The following is a 25,286-nucleotide window of genomic DNA, read 5'->3' as shown; positions in this document are numbered from 1 at the left end:
GGGCCCCAGGCGCGCCAGGATGGGGCTCAGGGGTTGGTGGGTCCGGCGGCTGTAAAGGAACAGGGTGGAGGTCCCAGGTTGAAAAATTGTAAAATTATAATTTTACAGCTATATAATTTAACTACTTCAGTCATCATGTCTTTTTCTTTTTACAAAGTCAATTTTCCTACATAACTCCAAATTTTCTTCACACCATCTAAGTAATATTTTAATATTTTCCATATCCAATCCGTATTCAAATTTCCCCAATTACCTCCAAATCACTTATGAAAAAAAATGCTATTTTAATCGGGAGCCAATAGCGGATTACCCTTTGCATTTGACAGCAGAGTTCAGGCTTAACCCTTAACCTCTTCAGGCTCGGAGGACCCTGGGCAGGAGAGATTTAAGAACACCGTCCTCCCGCTTTCGCAGAAAGGCCAAGAGTGACTTGAAATGTAGACGCGGAGGCCTATGGGAAAAGTAGTTTTAAATAGGTGAGGTTCACCGCCTGGACTCTGGGAAGGGGACGCCACGCTCCTTCTGCGCATGTGCAGCCGTAGCCTCCTCGTTCGTCTTCTCAGGACTCCAGAGAACCGTTGGGGAACTTTGGGGTGTGCTCGGAAAATGCAGGGTGCGCACCTAGGGCGAGGGACTAGCTGGGAAGGGTGTGCCTGTGCTTGGGGATGGGAGCAGGAAGTGTCTGGGACCCCGTCGCCCCCCGCGGCGGTGTATAAACCCGGGCGGGCCGTCAGAGCGGGTAAGGCCGATGGGGGAGACCCCGGCCCTCGGGCTCCTGGGGCACAGGTGTTCGGGGCGGTCCGGGGTGCCCGAGGATCGTGTGACCAGCCCGCCTGCAGCCCGACCGGAGAGAAGCCCGTGGTGGCGGCGGTGGGTGCGGGAGGGAGGAGTGCGTTTATCAGGCGGACGGTGACCGTTGGTCTGCGGTGGAGCCCGAGCTCTGGAGCACTACAGACCCGGTCACTGCCAGCTCTGTCACCTGTAAGCAGGGGCGACAGAAGGAACCTGGGCGAGAGTCAGGGTTCTCATCTATAAATATTAATAATGATTGTTTCACGGCGGCGTTTGGAAACATAGATCACTATTTTAGACAAGTGCCAGGTAGGAAGCCTTAAGTAAGTGACAACTGCTGTTATAGTTAGAGGATGCTTTGTTTTTTTACTGGATAGTTTAATGTACCCTGACAACCACTTCACCAGAAACCGAGGCTCGGGTCGGTGGCCCGATGTGCTCGAGTGAGGAGCTCCCAGCCAGGGAATTTGGATTCGAGGGCAGGTGTGCTTCGCTTCAGTCTCAGGCTTTGTCTGATTGTCACACCTGCCCAAGACTGGCATTACAGCCTTCACCGCATTTAGGAACATGGCCTGTCCCTGTGTCCCCAGGGATGTAAAGGAAAGGATGTGGATGGAATCCCACCGTATGTCACATGTATCCTGGGATCTCTAGTGTCTCTTCAGGTCCCTTGGGTCAGACAGAGGTGCCTGGCCCCCTCTGCATTGTCAGGCTTTCTGTCCTTGAAGTCTAACGTTATAATGAATTCCAAGAGTCAGGCTTTTTGCCCCTAAAGTGAATTTATTTCTCAGATCCATGTCCCAGTTGCCTTGAAACAAACCAGCCCTTGTGGGGCAGGAAGCAGGGGGCCTCTGTGAGGGAGTCTTACCTGGAAGAGAGCGCCCCTCTGACCTTAGACCTCTCTCCAGAGCTTCAGAGAAGAGACAAGAGCCCAGAAAGGAGCAGATGCTAGATTTGCAAGATCAGAAGCAGGTCTTGATCCTCCTGCCCGGAATGAACCAGACTTGATGATGATGCCACCTTCAGGAGCCACCACACTGTGTGACAGTGGGGCATTTGGGCCGTCCCTGGGAAGTACAGGTGAGCTGGGGTGGCCCAGGGGCAGGCTGCTCAGGAAAGGCTGCTTTGTTGGAGAGCCGTGAGGGCAAGGTCTGGGGGTAAGGGACAACCAGGCAGAGGGAGGAAGTTCTGTCTCCAGTCCCCTTAAATGGCCCCCGCTATTTACAGATGCGCTGCTGTCACACATGTCCACCAACACATGTGACATTAGTGACGTTATCCTGATGTCACAGGATCCAAGAACGATGATCTGTGAAGAGTTTTCCGAGGTCACCTACTTCTAACTCTTTTGAAAGATTTAAAGACATTGGGCCTGAAAATTTCAGTGACTTGTCCAGGGAAACACAGTTTGTGACAGTTCACTCTCTCACAGGTAAGTTACCAAAAGCATCTATCAAAAGGGCCTTTTGAGAAATACTTCCCAGCTGAAATGAACAATTAAAAATTCCTGCCTTAAATCCTCCCATCTCTTTTACTAGGCTTTCCGTGGATTGTGTATACCAAGGGTTAAATAATATTACTGAGAAAAATAGATAAATGATGCATACTGAGTATTTTTCTGCTAAGTTAACTTTAATGAAGGAATAGTGTCTTGTCGTTTGGCGTACTTTAATTCAACTAATCGGTTGTTTTTATTTCTTTCTGTTATTCAGAAGGACGCATGCGTTATTGTTAAATCAATCGAGTAAAGTTTATGTTCACTCAGTAAAAAACTGCAGATTTCGGCTCCATGGTCATTTCAGAATCACACAAAGACAGGTGTTGCTGCCTGTCCAGGATCCTTCTTGTGCCTTTTCAAGGCCCAGAGGGCCCTGTGCCTATGGGGAGGATGATCCCCAACTGGGGTGCTGAAATTTGAGAAGGTGAATCTAAGAGCTGTAAGACAGCTAAATCTCAGGACCCCTGTCTTCTCTCTGTCCCCTCAGCGGAACCACAGTCCTCTGTACTCGCCCAGGAGCCACAGAGAGTGAACATCCCTCAGGTGAGCTCTTTATTCATTCCCCATTTTATACTGTAGTGGATTTATAAGGTTTAGCAGGATCCATGCATTAAAGGAAAAGGAGAAGTAGAAATAGTAGAAATCAAGTCCGTCTTGAGGAAAAATATACCGTGTTTTACTATTAATTGTGATGTTGGCTGTTAGCTTTGAGTGGGTAACCTTGTCAGGGTAAGTAGTTTCCCACTAAGCTACCTGTTTCAATCTCTTTACTTGTGATTGGGCTATTCAGATTCTCTGTTTCTTCTTGATTCAGTTTTGGGAAGTTGTATGAGTCTTAGAATTTATCTGTTTCTTCTAGATTGTCCAGTTTGTTGCTATATAGTTTTTCATTGTATTCTCTTATAATCCTTTATATTTCTGTGGTATCTGTTGTAATTTCTCCTCTTTCATTTCTAATTTTATTTATTTGAGCCTTCTCTCTTTTTGTCTTAGAGAGTCAGGCTAAGGGTTTGTCAATTTTGCATATGTTCTCAAAGAACCAGTTCTTTGTTTCACTGATCTTTTCTACTATTCTTTTTTCTTTTTTGGTTTCAATTTAATTTATTTCTGCTCTGATTTTTATTATTTCCCTCCTTCGGCTGACTTTGGGCTTTGTTGGTTCTTCATTTTCTAACTGTATTTTAAGATTGCTTATGTGAGATCTTTCTTGTTTTTTAAGCTGGGCCTGTATTGCTATGAATTTCCCTCATAGGACCACTTTTTCTACATCCCATATGAGTTGGTGTGGTGTATTTTCATTTTCATTTGTCTCCAGATATTTTTTGATTTCTCTTTTAATCTCTTCAGTGATCCATTGGTTGTTCAGTAGCATCTTGTATAGTTTCCACATATTTGTCACTTTCCCAGCTTTTTTCCTGTAGCTGATTTCTAGTCTCATAGCATTTTGGTCAGAAAAGATGCTTGATGTGATTTCAATCTTCTTAAATTTATTGAGGCCTGTCTTGTTTCAAAACATATGGTCTGTCCTTGGAATGCTCCATGTGCACTTGAGAAGAATGTGTATTCTGCTATTTTTGGATAGAATGTTCCATATATATCTATTAAGTCCATCTCGTCTAGTTTTTCGTTTAATTCCACTATTTCCTTGTTAACTTTCTGTCTGGATGGTCTATCCATCGATGTAAGTAGAGTGTTGGGGCCCCCTACTATTATTATGTTGTTGTTAATATCTCTTTTTAGGTCTGTTAATAGTTGCTTTATGTACTTTGGTACTCCTTTGTTGGGTACACGTATATTTATAAGTGTTATGTCTTCTTGTTGGAGTGTCCCTTTTATCATTATATACTGCCCCTCTTTGTCTCTCATTGCCTTTTTTATCTTGAGGTCTGCTGTGTCTGATATAAGTATTGCAATAACTGCTTTCTTTTGTTTGCCATTAGCTTAGAGTATCATCTTCCGTCCCTTCACTCTGAGCCTGTGTTTGTCTTTAGAGCTAAGAGTGTTTCATGGAGGCAGCATATTGATGAGTCTTGTTTTTCAATCCATCCCACCACTCTGTCTTTTGATTGGAGAATTCAATCCGTTTACATTTAGAGTGATTATTTATATATAAGGGCTTAATGCTGCCATTTTATCACTTGTTTTCCAGTTCTGTATTTTCCTTGTTTCTCATCTTGTGTATTTTGGACTGCCAGTTCAGTTTGGTAGTTCACTATGATGGTTTTCTCAGTTTTCTCTTTTTTGTGTGTGAGGAAGACTGGCCCTGAGCTAGCATCTGTTAGCAATCTTGCTCTCTTTTAGCTTGAGGAAGATTGTTGCTGAGCTAACATCTGTGGCAATCGTCCTCTGTTTTTTGTATGTGGGATGCCAGCACAGCAGGGCTTGATGAGAGATGCATAGGTCTGTGCCTGGGACCAGAAGCTGCAAACCCTGGGTGGCTGAAGCAGAGCATGCGAACTTAACCATTATGCCACTGGGACAGCCCCTCAGTTTTCTTTTTTTTGTATCATTTGTGTCTCTGTTCTGATTATTTGTTTAGTGGTTACCATCAGGTTTGTATAAAAAATCTCGTAGATGAGATATACCATTTTCTGATAGCCTGTTATTTCCTTGGTCTAAGCCAGTTCCATCCCTTTCCTCTTCCTCTGATTTGTTGGTCATAACATATTCTGTTTTGTGTTGTGATTTTGTGGTTAAAATCACAAGATTATAGTTATTTTTGATGTTTTCCTTCCCTTTATCTTTAATGTCATAATTAAGTTTTTGCTAACCTGTTCTGGTAGAGAGCTGCAATTTTCTGACTTTGGCTGCCTACTTATATCCTTGCTCAAGGCTTTGTGAACTCTTTTTGTTCTTTTTCAGGTATGAAGGTCTTCTTGAGCATTTCCTGTTTGGGGTGTCTTGTGGCGATGAACTACCTCAGCTTTTGTTTATGTGGGAAAGTTTTTATTTCTCCACCATATATGTAGGATATTTTTCCCTGGATAGAGTATTCTTGGCTGAAGGTTTTTGTCTTTCAGAATTTTGAATATCTCATTCTACCTTCTCATATCCTGTAAAGATTCTGCTGAGAAATCTCCTGAAAGTCTGATATGGTCTTTGTAAGTTATTTTCTTCTGCCTTGCTGCCTTTAAAAATATTTCTTCTTTGTCACTGACTTTTGCCAGTTTTACTACTCTATGCCTTGGAGTAGGTCTTTTTACATTGATGTAATCAGAAGTTCTGTTAGCGTCTTTTACTTGTAATTCCAGCTCCTTTCCCAGGTTTGAACAGACTTTCTGCTCCTTTCTCCCTCCCTTCTCCCTCTATAATACCCATAGTTTTTATGTTGCATTTCCTAATTGAATCAGATATTTCTCAGAGAATTTCTTCGTTTCTTTTTAGTCTTAATTCTCTCTCCTCCTCCATCTGAAGCCTTTCTATATTTCGGTCCTCCAGATTGCTAATTCCGTCTTCCATAATGTCAGCTCTGTAATTCAGGGTATCCAGATTTTTCTTTATCTCACTGTGTTTTTCATCTCCAACATTCCTGATTGGTTTCTCTTTATAGGGTCAATCTCTTTTGTGAAGTATTCCCTCTGTTTATTAATTTTATTCCTGATTTAATTGAACTATCTGAATTTTCTTGTAACTCGTTGAGTTTTTTAATGTTAGCTATTTTGAATTCTCTGTCGTTTACATTGTAAATTTGTGTGCCTTCAGGATTGATTTCTAGGTGCTTTTCATTTTCCTTCTGGTCTGGACTATTAATATATTTCTTCATACTATTTGATGGGGTTGGTTTATGCCTTCACATAGATAGTATCTGGTTTCAGATTCCACCTGCCACCACTGGAGGAGGTTCAGGAGCTGTGTATTCTGAGCCTGCTGTGATCCCTGGTGTCTGTGCTTGTCCTTTGGAATCTATGCTGAGAGGACCCATCTGCGATTGCCTGCTTGTAGCTGCTGCTTTGCTAATGTACGCACGGGCACTCTAGACGGGGTCCCTTGCTCTGGCTGACTGGCTGAGCTTGTGAGCCCAGCAGGGGGAGGGGCACTTCTTTTGCATGTGCCATCCCGTGGGTGTTCTCTCTTTGCCCTCGCTGTCTGTCCTCCTGGCGTGCTGGCTTCATGAAGACAACCCCACAATAGCTTAGCCTCCTCTGTGGAGCTTTCCTATGGGATGTGAGGGAACTTGGAGAGCGAAGGCATTCCCACAGAGTCTCCCCCCAGGCCCCTCTTTTCTCAGAGCTATGCATGGTCCTGTGCCCTAGGTCATTGCTGGGGAGGGAGAGGAGATCCCCTTACTTCCTCCTTCTTCCTCCTGGGGGGTCCAGCACCTCCACCTTCAGACATATGGCTGCATGGGTCTCTCAGATGTCTTTTGTGTTGTGTGCCTGTCCTCTGTTGGTTTATGAATGTCCTTTTCATTGTTTCTTAGGGAGGAGAGTCTAAGGGAAGAGCTCACTCCGCCGTGATGCTGATGTCATGCCTGGACATTCTATTTTTAAGTTTTTGAGGAATCTCTGTACTGTTTTCCACAGTGGCTGCACCAATTTACATTCCCACCAGCAGTGTATGAGGGCTCCCTTTACTCCACATCCTCTCCAACACTTCTGTTTTCTTTGTAAAGATTGGCACCTGAGGTAACATCTGTTGTCTATCTTTTTTTACTTCTTGTTCTCCCAAAACCCTCCCAGTACATAGTTGTATATTCTAGTTGTATGTCCTTCTGTCTGTGCTGTGTGGGATGCCACCTCAGCATGGCTTGATGAGTGGTGCCGTGTCCAGGCCCAGGATCCAAACCGGCAAAACCCTGGGCTGCTGAAGTAGCGCACACGAACTTAACCACTCGGCCATGGCACTGGCCCCTCTCCAACACTTCTTATTTCTTGTCTTTTTAATAATAGCCATTCTGATGGGCATGAGGTGATATCTCATTGTGGTTTTGATTTGTATTTCTCTAATAATTAGTGATGTTGAACATCTTTTCATGTGCCTGTTGGCCATCTGTATATCTTTGGGAAAATGTCTGTTGAAATCCTCTGCCCATTTCTTGACAAAGTTTGTTCTTTTGTTGTTTAGTTCTTCATATATTTTGGATAGCAACCGCTTATTGGATAAATGATTTGCAGATATCTTCTTCCAATTGCTAGGTTGTCTTTTCATTTTATTGATGTTTCCTTTGCCATACAGATGCTTTTTAGTTTGATGTAGTCCCATTAGCTTATTTTTTCTTTTGTTTCCCTTTCCTGAGGAGACATATTCAAAAAGATACTGCTAAGAATGATAGCAAAGAGCTTACTGCCTACGTTTTCTTCTTTGGAGTTTTATGGTTTCAGGTCTTACATTCAAGTCTTTAATCCATTTTGAGTTAATTTTTGTGCATGGTGTAAGATAATGGTCTACTTTCATTCTTTTGTGTGTGGCTGTCCGTTTTCCCAAAAGTGTTTATTGAAGAGACTTTCCCTTCTCCATTGTATGTTCTTAGCTCCTTTGTTGAAAATTGGCTGTTCCTAAATGTATGGGTTTATTTCTTGGCTATCCATTGATCTGTGTCTGCTTTTCTGCCAGTATCGTGCTGTTTTGATTAATACAGCTTTGTAGTATACTTTGAAATTAGGGAATGTGATGCCTCCAGCTTTGCTCTTTTTTCTCTGGAGTGCTGTGGCTCTTTGGGGACTTTTGTTGTTTCCAATAAATTTTAGAATTCTTCTTTCTATTTCTGTGAAAAATGTCATTGGGGTTTTGATAGGGATTGCATTGAATCTGTAGATGGCTTTAGGTAATATGGACTTTTTCACTATGTTAATTCTTCTAATCCATGAGCACAGAATATCCTTCTATTTCTTTATGTCTTCTATAATTTCTTTCAACAATGTCTTATAGTCTTCAGTGTATAGGTCTTTCACCTCATTGGTTAAATTTATTCCTACCCACTTAATTCTTTTTGTTGTGATTGTAAATAGGATTATATTCTTGATTTTTTATTTCTGCTAGTTTGTTTTTAGTTTTTTGATGGATTCTTTAGCGTTTTCTATATGTAAAATCTCATCATCCACAAGTAGTGAGTTTTATTTCTTCCTTTCCAGTTTGAATATGTTTTATTTATTTTTCTTACTTGATTGCTCTGGCTAGGACTAAGAAGGGTGAGCGTGGGCATCCTTGTCTTGTTCCTGCTCTTAGAGGGATAGCTATCAGTTTATACCATTGAGTATAATGTTAGCTGTTGGTTTGTCATATATGGCCTTTATTATGTTGAGGTGCTTTCCTTCTATAATTATTTTATTCAGAGTTATTATCATAAATATGTGGTGAATCTTGTCAAATGCTTTCTCTGCATCTGTTGAGATGATCATGTGATTTTTATTCTTCATTTTGTTAATGTAGTTTATAACATTGATAAAGAATACTGTTGTAATCCTTTGTATTTCTGTTATATTGTTTGTGATTTCTTCTCTTTCTGATTTTATTTATTTGAGGCTTCTCTCTTTTTGTCTTATTCTACCTAAAGGTTTGTCAATTTTGTTGATATTTTCAAAGAACTAGCTCTTAGTTTCGCTGATCTTTTCTATTTTCTTTTTACTCTCCATGTCATTTATTTCAGCTCTGATTTCTAGTAGTTCCTTTGTTCTCCTGACTTTGGTCACTTCATTTTTCTTCTTTTCTGATTCTTTTGGATGTATTGTTAGATTGTTTATTTGAGATTTTTCCTGTTTCTCAAGGTAGGCCTGTGTTGCTAGGAACTTCCCTCTTAGTACTGCTTTTGCTGTATCCAATAGATTTTGGTACACTGTATTTTCCTTTTCATTTGTCTCCAGATATTTTTCCATTTCTCCTTTAATTTTGTTGTTGTTCCAATAGTTAATGAATAGCACGTTGTTTAGGCTCCACATATTTGTGACTTTTCCAGCTTTCTCCTTGTGGTTGATTTCTAGTTTCATACCATTGTGGTTGGAAAAGATGCTTGATATCTTTTCAGTCTCCTTAAGTTTATTGGGAGTTGTTTTGTTTCCCAACAAACAGTGTATCTTTGAGAATGTTTCATGTGTACTTGAGAGAAAATGTATATCCTGCTGCTTTGGGATTGAATATTATATATGTATCTATTCAATTCATCTGGTCTAGTGTTTCATTTAAGGTCAACGTTTCTCTGTTGATTTTTCTCTCTAGAAGACCTATCCATTGATGTAAGTGGGGTATTAAAGTTCCCTACTCGTATGGTGTTGCTGTCAGTTTCTCCCTTTAGATCTGTTAATAGTTGTTTTATAGACTTTGGTGCTTCTACGTTAGGTGCATATATATTAATAAATGTTATGTCTTCTTGATGGATCATCCCCTTTATCATTATATAATGCCCATCTCTGTCTCTTGTCTTTTTTGGCTTGAAGTCTATTTTGTCTGATAGAATTATGGCTACATTCACTTTCTTTTGGTTGTCGTTTGGTTGGAGTATCGTCTTCCACCCCTTCACTCTGAGCCTATGTTTTTCTTTAGAGCTGAGATGGGTCTCTTGGAGGCAGCACATTTTTGGGTCTTTTTCTTCTTTTGTTTTTTTTTGGTTATTTTTTGTGTTTGTCTTCATCTTTATTTTTTATTTTATTTTTTTAAGGGGCCTTCCCCCCCTTTTTTTTTATTGAGTTATTGATTAGTTACAATCTGGTGAAATTTCAATTGTACATTAATGATTGTCAGTCATGTTGTAGGTGCACCACTTCACCCTTTGTGCCCAGCCCCTACCCCACCTTTCCCCTGGCATCCACTAAACTGTTCTTGGTCCATAGTTTTAAATTCCTCATATGAGTGGAATCATACACAGATTATCTTTCTCTCGCTGGCTTATTTCACTTAACATAATTCTCTCAAGGTCCATCCATGTTATTGCAAATGGAATGATTTTGTTCTGTTTTGCAGCTGAGTAGTATTCCATTGTAAATATGTACCACATCTTCTTTATCCATTCGTCTGTTGATGGGCACTTAGGTTGCTTCCACGTCTTGACTATTGTAAACAGTGCTGCAATAAACATTGGGGTGCACAGGACTTTTGGGATTGCTGACTTCAGGCTCTTTGGATAAATACCCAGTAGTGGGATGGCTGGGTCATATGGTAGTTGTATTTTGAGATTTTTGAGGAATCTCCATACTGTTTTCCATAGTGGCTGCACCAGTTTGCATTCTCACCAGCAGTGTATGAGGGTTCCTTTTTCTCTGCAACCTCTCCAACATTTGTTGCTATTAGTTTTAGATATTTTTGTCGTTCTAACGGGTGTAAGGTGATATCTTAGTGTAGTTTTGATTTGCATTTCCCTGATGATCAGCGATGATGAGCATCTTTTCATGTGCCTATTGGCCATCAGTATATCTTCTTTGGAGAAATGTCTGTTCATGTCTCCAGCCCATTTTTTGATTGGGTTGTTTGATGTTTTGTGGTTGAGTTGCGAGAGTTCTTTATATATTAGGGATATTAAGCCTTTGTCAGATATATGACTTGCAGATATTTTTTTCCCAGTTAGTGGGTTGTTTTTTTGTTTCAATCCTGTTTTCATTTGCCTTGAAGAAGCTCTTTAATCTGATGAAGTCCCATTTGTTTATGCTTTCTATTGTTTCCCTTCTTTGAGAAGGCATGGTGTCCGAAACTATCCTTTTAATACTGATGTCAAAGAGTGTACTGCCTACGTTTTCTTCCAGAAGCCTTATGGTTTCAGGTCTCACCTTTAGGTCTTTAATCCATTTTGAGTTTATTTTGGTGAATGGTGAAAAAGAATGGTCAATTTTCATTCTTTTACATATGGCTTTCCAGTTTTCCCAGCACCATTTGTTGAAAAGACTTTCTTTTCTCCATTGTATGTCCTCAGCTCCTTTGTCAAAGATAAGCTGTCCATAGATGTGTGGCTTTATTTCTGGGCTTTCAATTCTGTTCCATTGATCTGTGCACCTGGTTTTGTACCAGTACCATGCTGCTTTGATTACTGTAGCTTTGTAGTATGTTTTGAAGTCAGGGATTGTGATGCCTCCCGTTTTGTTCTTTTTTCTCAGGATTTCTTTAGCAATTCGGGGTCTTTTGTTGCCCCCTATGAATTTTAGGATTCTTTGTTTTAATTCTGTAAAGAATGTCATTGGGATTCTGATTGGGATGGCGTTGAATCTGTAGATTGCTTTAGGTAGAATGGACATTTTAACTATGTTTATTCTTCCAATCCATGTACATGGAATGTCTTTCCATCTCCTTTTGTCGTCATCCAATTCTCTCAGAAAGGCCTTGTAATTTTCATTATATAGGTCCTTCACTTCCTTAGTTAAATTTACCCCAAGGTATTTTATTCTTTTTGTTGCGATTGTGAATGGTATTGTATTCTTGAGTTCTTTTTCTGTTGGTTCATTACTGGAGTATAGAAATGCTACTGATTTATGCAAATTGATTTTATACCCTGCAACTTTGCTGTAGTTGTTGATTACTTCTAACAGTTTTCCAATGGATTCTTTGGGTTTTTCTATATATAAGATCATGTCGTCTGCAAACACCGAGAGTTTCACTTCTTCCCTCCCTATTTGGATTCCTTTTATTCCTTTTATTCCTTTTTCTTGCCTGATTGCTCTGGCCAGGACCTCCAGTACTATGTTGAATAAGAGTGGTGATAGAGGGCATCCTTGTCTCGTTCCTGTTTTCATGGGGATGGCGTTCAGTTTTTGCCCATTGAGTATGATGTTGGCTATGGGTTTGTCGTATATGGCCTTTATTATGTTGAGGTAGTTTCCTTCTATGCCCATTTTGTTCAGAGTTTTTTATCATAAATGGCTGTTGGATCTTGTCAAATGCCTTCTCTGCATCTATTGAGATGATCATGTGGTTTTTATTCCTCAGTTTGTTGATGTGGTGTATCACGTTGATTGATTTGTGGATGTTGAACCATCCCTGTGTCCCTGGTATGAATCCCACCTGATCCTGATGTATGATTCTTTTGATGAATTGCTGAATTCTGGTTGCCAAAATTTTGTTTAGAATTTTTGCATCTATGTTCATCGGTGATATTGGCCTGTAGTTCTCTTTTTTCGTGGTGTCCTTGTCAGGTTTTGGTATCAGTGTGATGTTGGCCTCATAGAATGTGTTAGGAAGTGTTCCATCTTCCCTAATTTTTTGGAATAGCTTGAAAAGGACAGGTATTAAATCCTCTCTGAAAGTTTGGTAGAATTCCCCAGGAAAGCCATCTGGTCCTGGGGTTTTATTCTTTGGGATATTTTTGATTGCTGTTTCCATCTTTTTCCTTGTGATTGGTCTGTTCAAATTGTCTGCCTCTTCTTGAGTGAGCTTTGGGAGATTGTAGGAGTCCAAGAATTTATCCATTTCCTCTAGGTTATCCATTCTGTTGGCATATAGTTTTTTGTAGTATTCTCTTATAACCTGTTGTATTTCTGCAGAGTCTGTTGTTATTTCTCCTCGCTCATTTCTGATTTTGTTTATTTGAGCTTTCTCCCTTTTTTCTTTGTAAGTCTGGCTGGTTTTGGGTCTTTTTCTTAACCTGTCCAGCCTCTCTGTCTTTTCATTGGTGCATTCAGTCCATTTACATTTAGGATGATTATGGATATATAGGGACTTACTATTGCCATTTTATCTTTTGTTTTATGGTTGCTCTATGTTTCCTTTGTTTCTTTTTCCTTGTGTTTCTCACTGGAATTTCAGCTTGACGGTTTTTGGTGATGTGTTTTTCACTTTCCTCTTTTTTTATGTTTCGTGACTCTGCCTTAATTTTTGTTTTGTGGTTACCATGAGGTTTGTATAAAAGGTCTCACAGATGAGATAGTTCCTTTTCTGCTGATAGCATTTTTCCTTCATTTGACTAGGCAAGTTCTGTCCCTTTCTTCTTCCCTTGCTATTTTTGTTGTCAAAATTATTTCTTTCTTTATTGTGAATTTGTTACCAAATTGGAATGGTTAATGTTATTTTTAATGCTTTCTTTCCCTTTAACATTTGCATCACAATTGTTTACTAACATGTTCTGATACAGAGTTGCAGTTTTCTGATTTTATCTATTTATCAACTTGTTTAAAGCTTTGTATCCTTTGCCTTTTCATTTCAGACAGGAGAGCTCTTTTTGACATTTCTTATAAGGCAGGTCTAGTGGCGATGGACTCCCTCAGTTTTTGTTTGTTCCTCACACTTTATTTCTCAGCTGCAGCAGTGGACCCCCAGCTGTCGCAGCACCCAAGGACACAGAGCTGATTATTACAGTGTTGATTAATACAGTCCCTAAGTAGCTCTCAAATACTTGTACTTTTTTGCATCCTTTCTGAAACCACCCTAGTCGAAGTAAGCAACTAAGTAACTGGATGACTTTAATGACCTCATGTCTCTGATCCTCAATTTCTTGGTTTGTGAAATGAGGCAGTTAGAAGGAACACCAAGTTTCTTCCTTCTCTTTCTTCTGTGATTATCAGAATCTACAACTATGGAGAGACTCAGGGAAAAATCAATTCCAGTGCTTTGGGAAACCATCTCACTTTCTCCATTTAAATTAACTCTTGGGGTGACTGAGATTGTGCCTCATATCCTCTCATAGCACTGCTCTTAAGGACAGTCTCAGAATCTTCAAGACAACTTAAAAGAAGGCCCTTTCTCTTAAATAGGAATCTGCCTTATGCCATGTTTTGAGCTGTAGAAAATATTTTAGAATGAGATTCTAGTGTTGGTAACAAATTTATCTACATTGTTAATTCATCTGAAAGCTCCTATTCTTGAAAATGTCCCATGTGGAGGTAGAGAAGTTCCATGCAAAGGTTTAGTCCATTTTTGTTGACAATCTCTTGAGTGTATGTTAAAAACCTGGATAACAGGATAATGTTAATGGCGATTGGGGGAGGGCCAGTGATGAATGAGTTTGGTTGACTTTCAGCAGTAGTAAGGTCAAAATGAAAGCATTATAAAAGAAGAGTAGAGATTTAGGTCAGGGCTTTCTATGAAAAACAAGTAAAAACCATAAGCAGATGGAAAAAGTTTAAGTGACACAGTATGGCAGATTCCACTGATGAGTTTAATAGGCAGCCATTTTAGTGGCAGAGAGAGTAGACTGAAAAGTGAGGAGAAGTTTGGAAAATTCAAGGGACAAGAACCAGAAAAGCAAGGGGTCCCATCCTGCCCTGAGGATTCTTTTGCTCTGAAGTGTGTTAGCCCAGCTGAGTGAAGACCTGGGGAGGATGTTGTAGATCCTCTAAAAGGGGCATCCATCAGCTGCAGGAAGATGTGCCATCTCTCCCCAAAGCTCATTAGCAGATTGGAAGTGGGATGCTGCATTACTCTGATTAGCATTAATTTTATAATTCTAGGCAGAGAACTTTCCTCCACATGAGTCAGCCTTCACACAAAAACACAGACTCACATGGTGTGGATAAAACACAAGTATCCTTACTGCCGCTTCCCATCTTCCAAGGACCCAGTGGGAAGGAAAACGTGGTTCCCTAGCAAAGAGGGGAGTTAAGGGCTGGAGTTTTCCAGCTCTCCAAGCTGGGTGCAGGTCCCACAAATCAGGGAGAAGTGCAATGCCATCTTTCTGGCAGACCAAGACTTTGGGAAAACTGGGTCCTTCTGATCTGGTTAGGGAAGACGCAGTATTTCCAACAGCCACTGCAGCAGGGCAACAGCAGCATTACAAGTGAGATGAGGAACGTTGCCTCAGAGCCTCCCAGGGAGAGAGCATTTAGGCCGCTACCATTTATTGGGATAACTGGTTCCTGGCCCTTTGGAAAATACCCAGTCATCCCAGGGCTAGACTTCTCAGGAAAAGTAACTTGCCAGTCCCTTTTAAATTTGCAACTAAAACCTATCTACACTTTTATTTGTTACATATATTGTTGGGGCTTCATTTCAAAATGCTATATTACAAAACTGTTTCAGATAACTTTAAATCCATGGCAGTGACTTTCAAATTCTTTTGATGGCAACTCACAAAATAAATCTATAAATTACTTTTTATCATAAATCAGTATATACGCACACACCAAAAGAATATAAAAATTTTATGAAACTGTTCTTACCTTTTTACGTGTAATACACTCTAATATTATCTATTCCATTTTGTTTCATTGTTTTTTAAGTGCTTGTCACACCCTCTAGAATTATTTCATAATCCACTAATGGGTCAGGACCTGCAGTTTGAAAAACACTATTTTAAAATTATTGCTTCCAGGTACCCTAGCCAGTAGTCTGGTATCCAGATTTTTAAAAGGCTTATTAAAATGCATCATCAAAAAGCAATATTTGCTAAAGGACCCTCAGTCTCTATAAAGAGCACTGTCTTGGGGATTCCAACCATAAGTTACCAGATAAATAACCAGCTTTCCTTTGCAGATCTGAGATGTGAGCTCAACACCAAGTAAAAATTGCATAAAATCAGAACAAAGTTGGAAAAGGAGGACCACCTCCAAATGCAATATGTGGTCCTTCTGGGAAACATGAAGCAGCCTAGAGTGAGGTGAGGGGTACAAAACAGAAAAAAAAACTTTAATGGAGAAAAAATCAAGCTTGTAACTGCTGTCTCCAGGCTTCACAAGGTGCACTTGTACTTCCAACCCTAAGAGACAGAGTGATGTTCAGCATGACTCCATAATCCTGTGGCCTTGAGAACCTCAGCTGACATCAGTTAAGTCATTTAAGGATAACTGCAAATTAAATTAGTTCATCCTAATTATGCAAAAATGATAAATTCAAATAAGCAAGGTAATTCAATTCTGAATTAAAAATTTTTTCAATCACTTGACATCTCAAATCAAAGCAAATGGGTAATGTTACCAATTATATCAATTCGACTCTATATTTCAATACATAGATATATGATGAACAATTAAAATTCTTATGTGATATGCATTTAACTTGTTAACATTTATGCTACAGTAGGGAACCACACTCGAGAAACAGGGTCATGTCCTTGAAAACCAAAGAAGGTTATCACAAAAGAGTCTTTGTAAGAATCCAGCAACAGAATGAGTCCCCAAAATCTATTAAGTAAACTATCCCACAGGAAAAGTGAGGCAGATCACACTAGTAAAGGCAACACTATGGAAGCTTATGAAATAGTTATCAAGGGAAATACTTGATACATAATAAAAATATTTAGTTTTAGGAAGCAGTATGATAGGCTCTGATATGGTTGCACTTATGAGTACAGGACTTTCATAGGAAGGAAAGAAATGGAAATTCACTGAATGTCTGTGTTTTGTCATGCATCACTAAATACCTTCGATTACATTATAGCATTGGAAACTAGGAAGCAGAAATGTTAAATAACTTGTTGTAGGCCACACAGTAATAAATGACAGAACTAGGACTTAAACTCCATCTTCTAATTACACATCCATTATTCTTGTCACATCAATACCACTTTATCCTGAGCTAGTACTCAAAATATGATAGTGCTTAAACTATTTGCTTAAGCATTTCTTAGGATTTCTGATCAAGGCCAATTCAAATTCCAATTTCAAGGCTAATGAATAAGAAAGTGACCTTTAAAAGGAAAAAAATACGTAAAACATATACATGCATTCCGGGTGGCATTATGAATCTTCAGACTTTCGAGATTCTTTGTGTCTCATGTAAGGATGAAAAAAGTTATCTATTGCTGTATAACAAACCACAACAAAGTGGAGTAGCTTGAAACAGTAACTTATTCTTGTCTCTTATTGTTCTGTGGATTGGCTGGGATTCGCTGGGCAGTTCTTGCTTGGGGTTTCCTAGGAAGTACAGTCAGATGTCATCTTGGGCTGAAATCCTCTTTGCCTCTATTGTGCTGGATGTCAAGATGGTTCATTTCTGTGTTTGCTGAGGATGCTGGCTGTTATCTTATTCGGGGCTGCCAACTGGAGGGCCTGCATGTGGCCTCTTCATGTGACTTGGGCATCTCTCAGAGTGGTGGCTGGGTTCCAAAAGAAAGCATCCCAAGAGGAAATATTCCAAAAGACCAGGCTTCTTACAGCCTAGCCTCAGAAGTCCCAGAAAGTCACCTCCACAGCATCCTATTGGTTGAGCCAGTCACTGAGGCCTAGGGGGAGGGATGTAGACTCCATCTTTTGATATGAGAAGCAGCAGGCAATAAGGGAGGGAGGGAGACTGCCCATGTCACCTTAGTCTTTAGCCTCCCATCTGGCATCTCTACTTTACCCAACTGAGTTAGAAGGGGAAATAGGTGATACAACTACAATAACACAAATTATTGTGTGGTGTTTCTCGATCTCTTTGGCACCCTCTCTTTCTCTGGAAACACAGCACTTCTTGAATGGATGGATAAATGAGTCTCTCCCTTTTCCTCTCTACTCCTTTTTTGCCTCCTCACCTTTCTTTTCTTCTTTTTAACTGCAGATGAAAGGTTAAAAAAATGTTTTAAGCAGCAACATACTCTAATTAGTAAATCTTATAGTTAGTTTCTACTCAGATCTCCCATTTGATGTCTACCTGCCTGATTCAGTCATCGTCCTATCAGGGAAGGTGATAAGAACGCAAGCAAAGGAGAGAAGAGAGGGAAAAATGGGAAAGCAAAAGTAGATTATCAAGGGAAGAAGGAAAATATAAATGGGAAGGGAAATAAATCAGGAGCACTGAACACCGTTAAGCCCAAATGGCTGAAAAGACAAAGGGAAAGAAGCAAATTTTTCCCTTATGATGCTGCATCCATCCTTCCTTCCTTTCCAATCCATGGCCGCCATCGCCAGCCTAGTCTAACCTTATTTCTTAATGCCTGAATTTTTGCTATATCATCTTACCTAATCTCCCTGCCTAGTTTTTACCCCTTAGAAATCACCAAAAATGGGGCCAGCCCAGTGGTGTAGAGGTTAAGTTTGTGTGCTCCTCTTTGGCGGCCTGGGGTTTGTAGGTTCCCATTCTGGCACAGCCCTATACACTGCTTATCAGGCCATGCTGTGGCAGGTGAGCCACGGATGAAATGGAGGAAGATGGGCACGGGTGTTAGCTCAGGGCCAATCTTCCTCCAAGAAAAGAGAAAGAAATAAAATAGATCATCAAAAACACTCCTTTCCTCCTGGTGCTCTCAATTACAAAAAAAGAAAAGAGAACACTAAATGACTTCTGAAGGATTAAGTCCAATATAAACATTTTAAGAATTTTCATAATCTGACCTAACTTTTCTTGCCACTCTTGTTTCTCAAGTCTCCCATATGTGAAACTCTTTACTCAGCCAGAGCACTCTACTCAATGTATCCAAATACACAGAAAAATGAGACTAGATCTCACTATTACATCATGAAAAATACAAAACCTGAATCAAGGAAAATAACAGACAACAAAAATATTACATTACAGAAAGCAGTGTGGTGACATTATAAGCTTATAATTATAGCGGCTATGGTCCAGCTCACTTCTCACGAATACAGCCTTCTCCTTTTGTCTTCTGTCCTTTGCCCTAAGGATCCTATCACCAGGAGCATTCCCCGCCGCTCTCTGCCTTCCTAAATCCTGTCTCATCAGGACCCACAATATTAACTGACTAATTTGGAAGAAGTGTGATTAACAGAATTATTCTGGACCTGAAGTCCCTTGTTAACACTACAGCATCAGATTTGATTCTCGATGGACACCAAGTCACTCAAATTCCATCTCAGTTTTTACTCTGTAGATTTGTTCAGTATACGGTTGATTAAAGGACCATTCACCCCAGTTTGGTAGATAATTCAACCAGCCTCCAATCCAAAGTTTGTATAACTTTGATTTGTAGTAATTACAAACAGTAATTACAGAAACAGTTAAAACATTCATTGCTAATATTGTAACTCTTTGGGAACCTCATATAAATGCAGTTTTAAAAAAACAGGATATTTGAAGATAGTAACATACACCGTGATTAACAAGATTTTGTGGTGAGAGTAGTTTATTGTCAGGTATAATTAAAGCTGTAGATGCTATTCTGAAAGTACAGACTTTAGGGGGCAAGGGAAGAGAGTTTTTGAAGCAAAGTACAAATTAGGAATAATTACAATGATGGTTATGGAATGTCAACATCCATTTCATCATGATGAGCTCAATCTCCTTCAAAATTCACTTGAGTCCGGGAAAGCATTAGTGTAAGACAAAAGGCAGCTTTGGGAAAAATACCTTTGAAGTATTAAGGAGTAGAGTGATTGGCAGTCAGCAAACATAAAAATGGACGAAAGAGTAAATGTCTTGATCACCTACGGAAAGTGTACACTTCAAGTATCTTATTAAAAAACCAGTTTTCTTTTTCATGTCCAATGTTGAATGCACCTGCACTTGTTGGTTTTTAATCTATTTTGATCCCCAAACTGGATATAACTAAATGTTTTATGGGAGTCTATAAAGGTGATGAAATTATAAAGAAAAGTAAGTGAAAGATTATCAGACAGGAGAGTGGAGGCTTCTGGGGTGATATCAACATTGTATGCTTTGACATGAGTGGTGGGTCTGTGGGTGCTCACTTCATTCTCCTTGTTTATGGTTTATGCGTGTTGCTCTTTACAAAGCAGTATGTAGAAAATCCGCTGACACTAATACCTTCGACAGTTCATTAGCCCAAGGGTGTCTGTTATGCTTTAACCAGGGCTTTGCTCACGTTCCCTTTTGCCCACATGAAGCCAGTTGTGCATTAAGAGATGACACAAACATCTCTTGAAACAAGAGATTTCTTCTTGTTTTCTAGAAGAAATAGCGAAGCTGGTCTAGCGCTTGGTGATATTTCCAAACAGTCCTTTTGTGAATGGCCGTGAGAAGATGTCCTTCTTCAGCCAAGGATGAAGTCTTATACTTTGTATTATTTAAAGTACCTGATGCCATGCTACACAACTAGTGTGTGTGCATCCGTTCATCTGACAGATATTTATTGACTCACCTACCAGCTGACTCCCTGGGAAGCCAGAGCAGTTTGCCAACTAATATGGTTAATTGGGATTTGATAAGTGCTATAAAGACACCAGAGATTCAGCAGTTTCTCCCAGCTTTCGAACTTATTTTGGCTAATGGATATCACTCCCACTCCCATTTCAATCTTACACAGGGATGCTAGAAGAGGATTGACCAGTCAGAAGGTGGAAACTTAATAAAAATTGAAAGTCAGAGACGGGAGGGAATGAAAGCAGCAGAGGAAGAAGGAGGCAGAGACTGGACGGCCAGCAAGGCCTCAGTGCCCTGCACAGTTTAAGCCGAGCCAGGTATTCTTCCTGTTTCCTTGCTTGATCTTTGCTTGATCCTCCCTCTTGCCGACGCCCTCACCTGGAGGAGTCAAGCCCAGCACAGATGCCACTGAGACAGGTCAAAGCCAGGGAAAGGTCCTGGGATCAAAACTTGGCTAAGTATGATCCAAACTTCCAAGCAGTCAGAAGTAAAAAGAGCCAGAAGATAAACCTAACCCATTTTTGAAGGGGTGCCAAAGGTGAAAAGCAGGAAAACCAAAATTACTCATCAAGTCTAAAGGGGGAGCACAGAGCCAGAAGCTGAGAGGAGAAGAGGAGTCAAGCAAGTCAGTGCCAGGTAAAAACAGAAATAGAGAGTTGAAAAAAAAAAAAACAAAGCAAAGCAAAATGAAGGGTCCAAGACAATAATTGGGAGCATTCCTTGGGGTTTGATAATGGATTTTATGGGTTAGCTTAAGTTAAAAGCAAAAGATGTGAGCGGGTACCTTCCTTCCTTCTGACATTATCTCCCACCTTATCAACAGTCCATTGTTACCAAGGCATTAACAACACTTACCAAACAAAGTCTAGAAGCCCTTTGGGCAGTCTTGCTAAAAACCATCTTAGTCTAGACTGATTTGGCCTTGAGGATGACCACATCTCCTCAGGACAGTTCTCCCTGGATTCCTTCATTGGCTGTTTTGGGAAATGACGCACTTGGACAAATGGTCTACCTAAATGAATGATTCAGGTCTGAGCAGCATGAGACACTGGCAGATAGGAATGCCTCCCTTAGCAGCAGAAAATTTAGCACTTACCACGTCCCATGCGGCATGCTCTCCCAGAATACTTTTAACATGATATCCCAGTGTATTTAACATTTTAAAATTACTCCATTTGGTTAAAATCAATTAGATTTTTTTGAGGATCTTGGTCTTTCTCCAGCCCCTTTTAAACCATAATTTCCTGAAGACTAGGATTATCTCGCCATGTTCTTTTTCACGTCCCCGTCGTTTCTAGTCAAGCCTCAAAACATGAAGTCTGCACTGTGGGTTCATAGCACCTCAGAGATCATCTCGATTCTCCCCATCCCACAGTGGGAAAGTGACCTCAGTCAACGTGGAGTAGAGTGTTTAGTCTCAGCATTAAAATAAGTGTTTTCTTTTTTTATTGTCTTTTCTTCCTGTCTGCTTTTCAGAGTAGAAGCAACAGTAATTTAAACTTTTCTGCTATGTGACCTACACTCCACAGGTACCTTATAATAGCTGAGCCAGGGCTTAACAAAGGAATTGGGTGTGTGTGGTATTTGTGTGAGCATGTGCTTGGGTGTGTGTGGTATTTGTGTGAGCATGTGCTTGTGTGTGTGTGTGTGTGTGTGTCACAATCTGATTGCCGATGTGGGATGGGAGATGGGAAAGAATGTTTAGGCACTTGTGTATTTATATCAAAGAGATGGTAGGACCCACAAAAAAGAATTCATTTTTTGTGATGTTAATGTTATATTTTGGGGGGAGGTTTTGGGGGAGGAAGATTTGCTTCTAAGGGGTGGACTCATATCTCTGTGTGGGGAGGCTCAGTTATAACGACAACTGAAGTCTCTCCTGGCGTTGGGATATTTCATTCTCATAGGGAGAAATGCAATGCTCATCCCTCCTCCCTCACACCCCCCCCCACCACTTCCTTGGTGCCCTTCCAAGGTAGGGCCCTTGGTGCTGGCTGGTCAGTCCTCCCCGAGGGGTGGCTTTCCAAGGCCAAGAGGGCCAGAGAGGGCTGCTGCCAGAGATGCTTCTGTTCTGGCTCCTTCTCACTCCCCTTCCTGTCTGCTGGGGCTTTTGGTGGCAGCACCTAGTCCTGATGGGGTTAGAATACCACCCTGGAGTGGATGGTGTGTGCACCAGCAAGCATCCAGTCAATTCATGAGTTATCCTCTGCGTGAGCTGGGCTGTGATGTGCCGTTATCTTCCTGCTCCCATTGTACACTTCACACACCAGCTTTCTCTCCAGACAGTTGTTTGATCACTAACTACTTCGAATATCATGACCATAGGCTCATTTATTTTTTTCTGTTTTAAAGGATGGTGCTGGTGTGCACAGGGAGCAGCCACGTCAATTCACACATTTGCCAAGGCATCCGATTGTGAGCTGCCTGTCAAGGTGCTGACTTTAATAAAAGCTTATTACCGTGAGCATTATTTAGCATTTATGTGGCTCCTCACAATTGTTTACCCATTATTTCTCAGCGCTCCCCTGTCCAGGTGATCAGTGTTAGCAACTCACATTGTAGAGGCAATAAATCCGGGGTCCTGGAGAGGTTTTAGTAATATCCCCAAAAGGACACAAAGTGAATAACCACAGAACAGTGACTTTCCTGGAACCTCTTGAAACTGGCCTGGACCCCTCTCCCTCTAGCATATTTGGCCAGTTCACTCATTCCATCATCTGGTTTGCAGACCTGCACAGGGTGGGCTCTTCTCGCAGATTGCAGCTCAGATACCCTGAGGCCTTCCCTGGTGACCTTATCTACAACAGCATCCCCTCCCCAAGGCTCTATCACATTCCTGTGTTTATGGACTCCACAGAGCTTAGTGCCACCTGAAGTTATCTGTTTATGTGAAGTTGTGTGTCTTTGTGTTTGTTGTCTGTCTGCACCATTCAGGAAGGTCATCACTATGAAAATAGCAGTCTTGCCTGGGTTGTTCATTGCTGTGTCCATCCTCTTTGTTGAAAGCACCTGTCATTACAGTAGGCACTCAATAATGCTTGTTGAGAGAATGACAGAGACAGACCCTGTAAATACTGTTACTCACACGTCATTTTCTTTGCCTTTTCATCTCTTTCTGGATTTTCTGGCCATAGTCACACATACAGTCAGTTATTCTCAATTACGCTGGAGCTAATGATCCAGGCTGTGGATGGCCCAGGTCCTTGGCTTCCTTCCCTCTCTGGCTTCCTCTCCTCTGGAGATTCCTCCAGATCTTTCGGTCTTTTCTGGCCTTAGTTGAGAGGGGTCGAGAGGAGAGTAGGGCAATGAAAGTCCTATTAGACAATTTTGCAAGTTCTAATAGCTTTTGACAGGTACAAAGTTGAAATTATCGATCTTAAGATTTATTTTTTACCTTATTTGTGGATTTAAAAAAATGCCTCTGTTTTATATATGCAGTACAGTGAAAAGTGCTTTGAAGAAGTTAAAAGCACTGTATAAATGTAAGAGAGAATTATGTATGCATGTAGTCCCATTAACCTTGGTAATTGAGACTTGGTTGTAGATTTAAAATATAATTAGTTTTGATAGAACAGTAGCTCACACTTTTCTAATGGGTAGAGCCAGACAAGGCTTAGAAAACGTGCCTTTGGTAGATTTTATTTTTGAGCCATCAAATCAAGACAAAGCTTACAATCCCTTCAGAGGCTAAAAGGGTGGCAGTAGTGGTGATTTCTCATCAACAAGTCAGAATAGGCAAATGGTCTTAAATGATTGAATTTTCTTGCTTCAAATTTCAGGACAATGAGAATACAGTTTCCTCCAAAAAAATCTTAGGCTGATCTTGGAAGAAAGACCCCCTGGATCATCTAAAAATAAAGTTTTCTATTTAAAGGTTGGTTTTAATGCTCGTTATAGCCCTATGTGCTACCAGAAAATGGTTTGCCTTTTTGTTTTAAACATAAGGAATCAATGTAATGCCTTATACCTGATAACCTGTGCTGTTGTATTTGGTCCTCCCTACAACTCTGTCCATAGATATTATTGTTGCCACTTTATAGGTGAAAAAACGGAAGCAAAACCATTAAGTGCCTTCCCCAAGGTCTTAAAAGAAGTCACCAAGAAGGTGGTGTGGCTCAAGTCTCCTGACTCTAGTTTACTATTCCCCACAATAATGTTGGAAAACCACATTGGAACGGGAAGACTCATTCCAAGTACTGCTGTCACACCAGCAAGCTTCAAAGGTCAGGCAGATATTTTACTTTATGGTTAAATTGGCCACGTTTGCTCAGTGTGTACTATATCCCAGGCCCTGTGCTTTGCCCTGGGAGGATTCAGAGAAAGTAAAAGACGGATTAGACTTTCCTGGCTCTTACAAGCTGGTGGGAATGGGAGACACATACATACAAACGTGGAAGGGCAAGGGGGACAGTGCACTAAGAGAGATACACAGCTCTGTGGGAGCAGGGGAGGAGCAGTCTCTGAACACGTTCCAGGAAAGGGGTCACCTTCCATGCCAAGATGAACTTTGCATGAATAAAGATTTAAGTCAGGACAGATTGAGAAGAGTGAAGAGGGGAATGGGGTGTCGACCAAATTTCATCCACCTGCAATTTTACCTACTCAAATTTTATCTACCACGGCAAGAAGTTAGTGTCTAATATTTTAAAATTACTTTTAAATACAAGTATTTGCGTATTAGTTATATAAATAGAGGTAAACACCAGAACAACTATGATAGAAATGGCTCAAGTGGTTTCCATGGGGAATGGAACTGGGGGGATAGGAAGGATTGGGGTTGTGAGGTGGGGGAGGGCCTGCCATGGTTCTTTAGAAAGCCTTCAGTACTATTTGGTTTTAAAGGCACAGGTATGGATTCCTTAGATAAATATTAATTTTTCAGTGAGCCTTAAAGAATGAGCAAGGTTTCTACAAGGAGAGGGAGGAGGTGGGTATTTCTAGCAGAGGACCCAACATTAACAGAGAGAGGCGGCAGGAGAGCAGAGGGAAGAGCAGGTAACCCATTAGGATGACTGTGGAACACACCTCCCTGCGTGGGGACACATGAGCTGGTGCTTGATTGCAGAAGGCCTTGGATAGAAGGGCGCGCACAGACACACACACACACTCATGTGGTTGTCGGCAGGAAAGCAATAAAGGGTATTGGGCAAAGGGGTGATATGCTCAGAACTGA

At 40.7% G+C, this 25,286-nt stretch overlaps 1 long non-coding RNA gene across 5 annotated transcripts in view; it reads left to right on the top strand.

Moving 5' to 3' along the window:
* Nucleotides 1–496: 496 nt before the first annotated feature.
* LOC138917975 (uncharacterized) overlaps nucleotides 497–25,286 on the top strand; it is a 70,635-nt gene continuing 45,845 nt past the window's right edge. For 2 of the 5 annotated variants that reach the window (XR_011426691.1, XR_011426692.1), the window contains exons 1-8: nucleotides 497–613; nucleotides 1,701–1,872; nucleotides 2,020–2,224; nucleotides 2,778–2,833; nucleotides 20,277–20,749; nucleotides 22,466–22,545; nucleotides 23,893–23,987; nucleotides 24,154–24,336. This is a non-coding gene — a long non-coding RNA (uncharacterized lncRNA). Of the gene's footprint in view, nucleotides 740–1,700; nucleotides 1,873–2,019; nucleotides 2,225–2,777; nucleotides 2,834–20,276; nucleotides 20,750–21,589; nucleotides 21,643–22,465; nucleotides 22,546–23,892; nucleotides 23,988–24,153; nucleotides 24,337–25,286 lie in introns of all 5 variants that reach the window. The other 3 variants (XR_011426693.1, XR_011426695.1, XR_011426694.1) reach the window with 3 other exon arrangements.

Source organism: Equus caballus, chromosome 16 (genome assembly GCF_041296265.1).
Source record: "Equus caballus isolate H_3958 breed thoroughbred chromosome 16, TB-T2T, whole genome shotgun sequence".
Taxonomy (NCBI): domain Eukaryota; kingdom Metazoa; phylum Chordata; class Mammalia; order Perissodactyla; family Equidae; genus Equus; species Equus caballus.
This window is presented reverse-complemented; position numbering and strand designations above follow the sequence as displayed.